This window comes from Ptychodera flava, chromosome 9, assembly GCF_041260155.1.
Source record: "Ptychodera flava strain L36383 chromosome 9, AS_Pfla_20210202, whole genome shotgun sequence".
Lineage (NCBI taxonomy): Eukaryota > Metazoa > Hemichordata > Enteropneusta > Ptychoderidae > Ptychodera > Ptychodera flava.
The window spans coordinates 13,106,822-13,111,955 of NC_091936.1; positions in this window are offsets into that span (position 1 = coordinate 13,106,822).

The following is a 5,134-nucleotide window of genomic DNA, read 5'->3' on the forward strand; positions in this document are numbered from 1 at the left end:
TTAGAACAACTGTACAATGACAATGGTCAAAAGCTGGACTGGGATTCTGTACATAGTAAAGGTATCCCTCAATCATCCATATTGAAATGGTTTGGACTAAAAAGTGTTATCCCAGCCAACATACAAGTAAATCAGCAAAGTACTGCTGATGATGACGATGAAGTAAACATTGTATTGGAAAATAACAGGTCAATTAGTGTTGAACTGTGTAATACAAAAGTAATCACACCGATAATTAATGACATTAATTTCATACAACCAAAATCAGAATTGTACTTTGAATATGAATTTAAAATCAATATTGACAACTGGAACCAAATTCATCAACTTCCATTCAAAATAACTATAGACTCTAAATTGAGAGAGTTTCAGTTTAAAATATTACACAATATCCTATATACAAATGCTAGACTGAGTAAAATGAATCTGCCCACGGTTGAGAATGCTCTATGTTCTTTCTGCAAAAACAACAAGGAAACTTTACTCCATATTTTAGATGACTGTCAACATGTGCAATTATTTTGGGAATCATTTTTTATGTTATGGAGACAAGAATTAAAATTGAGAAAAAGACCAATAATATGGCAGATCATACTAGGTGATCCCAAACTTTCTGTTATTGTGAATTTCCTACTCCTTATTGGCAAAAGGTACATTTATATCTGTCGTTGTAAAAAGGAACTACCCAGCTTTATAGCATACAAAAGATTTGTTAACTCTGTACAAAAGACTGAGTTTCACATTGCCTTCCGAAAAGAGAAAGTGCACGTAAAAAGAAGTGCGGAATTTACAGTTCTAATATCCACCGAGACCCATGCACAACAGGCATGACACATGATAATGATAATGTATGATGAATGTTCATATTTTATGGGCTTCTGTAATGTAAGAAAAATTTTTTCTCGGATGTAATAAGGCATGTATTAAAACTTTTTGATAATTCCAATAAAAAATATTGCTGCTAGGCAGCGTAATTCCACGATTCAAGTAGTACGCGACTTCTTTGGATCATCCTTGAATTTGTTCCGGAAGGATCCCATTATAGTTTTAGAAGTCAGATAACGCTATAACCCTTGAGCTACCACAATCAATCTCTCTTCCTTTAGGAGGTTACAAACGTTGCAAAGGGCCTTTGAAATAAAAACACGAATGTTGCCACCAGATCGATTTCCCGTCTGGCATGACATAGTGCTTAATGGCAAATTGCCTCACCAGCATAGAAAGAATTATAGTGAATGGACTCAATTATAATCACATTGTTTTTCAACATGTTTTGTTTTCTTTCTCCCCAACAGCTTGGCCTATGACCTTAGTCTATCCTTTATTTGTATTTTGAGACCAAAATTGATTATCTATATTTTTCTCTGTTATTATGTGCTGTTGTAATACTGTTCGAATTGACCGAGGTAATGAGAAGAATAACAAGCACCTCCGAGGCAACCAGGAACTGGGACCGTACGACACATGCACGACAAGAAAAGTTTGAAGTAATTTGTAATTGTATCTTTTCTGTTATTGTATAGAATTTTCGAAACACCTTGATGAATGCTTGGGCACCATCCTTAGAGACAGAACGATGTCATATTTCTGTCTTGTGTCTTATTGGTGTGATGCCATATAACAATTTTCGATGCAAGTATAGCTCATCCTACATAACTTTATCTCATTTGCGAATGGACCAAAAGATTTTCACTTTTACATGTAAATGATCGTCGTCCACTTATACTCTATCCAAAAGTGGTGCCGCAAGATACTAACACAAAGTGACATTATTCGTCCTCATCTTCAAGGACACGCCCTTTTATTTTGGTTACGGTAATTAGCAAATTACTCACCCGTGACAACACCCTTGACAGAAACGCTTTAAAGGAACAGAAATTGATGTGAGGATCTCTTGTCGTCACTCATTCTTCTTCTTTCCAAGAGAAATATGCTGGCGTGAAGAACCCGAAGACGGTTCCTGGGCTTAGATTAGATTACTTTCTAGTAGTTTTTGTTTTCTTAGTTAGATTAGTTAGAGTCATCTCGGAGTCTCACCATTGGAATTAAAGAAAGTCTCAAGCTGAACCTTATATCTTGGTTTCCTATTCAGTACGCGCCCTAGTAATTGCAGCTCAAGTTTCCGAGTGCCTCAAGCAAGCCAGGCAAGTTCCATTTCCCGTTCTATAATTAGCCTTGACACTGTTTTATCATTTACAATATTACGGCCCTATCATCAACTACACTTGTCTGTGGCATACCAAAATGTAAATCGTGCAGCTGCTCATAATTTCCCTACACTCACAGTGATGGCGTTCCGTAATGTTCCTCCAACGAAATCTTGGAAACTTTCATTTTCATCAAACGTCACCCCTGAGTTTGCAGAAATCTGCGAGAGTTAGTAAAATTTAGGCGAGAAAAAAATATTTTGTTTACTGGGGTACAATTTAATATTGTAATTTGATCACTGTCGAACAATACCATAATGACAGGAAATTATTTTTCCTTGAAATTTTTCACTCCTTAACTTTAAAGTTGTTATATATCGATATAATTATCAAACAACATCATTTGCTGAGATAATACACGTACCATAGGTAATCAAAATACTGTACGGTTTATCATTTCTATAACAAAGTATACGTTAAGTCAAATGTTACTTCGTAAACTTTCTCATTATGTATTCGCTTGTCTACAATTAAGTACCAAGTAAGCATCATGGTTGAAAATGTCTGTTTCATGATTTTTAAATGGCATTGCAATAAAGTACTTTAAAGGAAAGCATCACAGATGCGCTGTTGAAAACACTCAGATTGTTCCATGGACAGATCTTTTTTATCTGTTTTAATATTAGAAAGTGGTTTCTTCGCAACCAAGCGTCAAAGAAGTTTGTCTTGGCTCATGAGTGACTCATTCCGGTTATAATTGGTTTGTCTGTGGAGACTTATAGATTTGACTCTGTCCTAGGGCCCTCCGTCCATCCATCATTCGTCTACACAGATATGTTAGACATGCCTGACCCACTTTCTTTCAAACGTGGTACAAGGATAATACACTGTAGGATACATATGCACACCGGTTTCTTTTGTGATACAATTTAAAATAGCAGCCGGGCAGCCATTGTTTAGTGATATTTTATTGTCGAGAGCCATTACTGAGACATGCCTTGACATATTTATTTTCAAATGATTTAATAAGCATGTCAAATGTCTTCATGATACGATCCAACATGGCCGCAAGACGGTTATTTTCTTGCGATTGTTTTAATGTCCGGAGGCACTAATAAGACACGCCTTGACAAATTTATTATAAATTTACCTAACTCTGATTTTATTGCGTATAAAATGGCATGTTATTTTTTTCATCATGAGAGAACCCAGTTGTTGTTGATCATGTGTTTAAATATATCCTATAGCTTTGGCGGAAAGAGTTATCGCACGGAATGTTGGGACTTCTGAGCTTGTTGCTAAGTCAACATATGCGTCTCGTACACTCATCTGAAGACATGACGCCTACTTCCCTTTAACTACGACAATTCTTCCCTTCCTCCATTAACACCTTTCGAAGATGATGTAACCACAATTACCGGTAATCATTTCTCCTCTACAGATTCAAGGTTTAGGTAACATTATTGGATGTGATGACTGTTCGTTCTAACATCAGCTGATACCCTTACTATTAGTTTTACCTTGAATTAATTTGATAACTGTTAAGTCTACGGTCACCTGATCTGATTACTGTTAGTTTTACCATAAGTCAACCTGATGACTGTTAGTTCTACCTACCATTCGTCGATCTCATTACAGTTAGCTTTACAATGAGTCATTCTGATTGCTGTTGGTTCTACTGTCAGTCGATCTAATTGCCGTCAGTTCTACAATGAGTTGATCTGATTACTGTTAGTTGTACTATCACCTGATCTGTTCACTGTTAGTTCAACCTTCAGTTAAGCTGATAAATATTAGCTAATTAGCCATGACTCACTCTTCTACCATTTGTCAGTAGGAAGACCAAATTTCTCTTGAATACTGCCCGGTCCGTCTATTATACCCTTTTCTTTTGCCAAGAAACAAATATTCTATCTTGATTGCAAGTTTCTATGATAAAACGATCAGTGACATGGCTTATCTCTCATCTTTCCACTTTTTCATGGAACCAGTTTAAAATTACGAGGTGTGATACTGTCAGGATCCAGCCAAACATGTGATAAAACAGCGTCTCGTTTTAAAGCTTAGACGACACTATCGGATATTTTTGAGATGTGATATCATTAATTGTCGCGATCCCGCCAAAGATGTCGCGATCCCGCCAAAGATGTCGTCTTGTTGTAAGCATAGATGATACTACAAGCTTTAAAACCCAAGTATCGAACTCTATAAGCTTCCCTAGATTATATATATATATATATATATATATATATATATATTATATATATATATATATATATATATATATATATATATATATATATATATATATATTGGTGGATTCCTTATAACTTCAGACAACCATAAAACAGACGTCCAGATAACTGCTGGGGCATACACTAAAGTGCTCCTGAATCCGTGGTACATTTCGCCTAACTAATAAACCAATTTCCACCTTCAACAAGAAAATCAAAATTGAACTAATTTTCATATTTCAAATGGTGTTATAATCTTGATTATTGACTTTTAGGCCAATTTTTAAATTTAAAATCTTTGGTCAGAGACTGAAATATAGGAAATATGTATCTACTGCTGTTAGGATGGCACTTTGCGGCCATCCAAATTTCCCTCTGACAAACTCTATTTCCACCAAATGGGGGGAATGCACTATTTGCGTTTTTTTCAACTTCTAATATACTAAAATGTCCAATTTTCCAATTTCACTTCGGGCGTTGCGCAGTATCTTTGGATACTATGGCGGAAATAACTGTGTCAAATTGGAATTAAGGTGTAACATTTGTCTCTACGTGACTAAATGTACGACGGGGAGTCGGTAACGATATATTGCACAAGATAATTTTAAAAATTAGCGGGAATAACATCGTCTCACGACCAACATAGTTATACTGGAAGAGAAGCAAACATTACACGGATTCCACATGATTCCAACTTAGGGAACTTTCATTTCGACGCGGAGGGTCGGTAGATAGCAGGGAATTTAGTTTTAC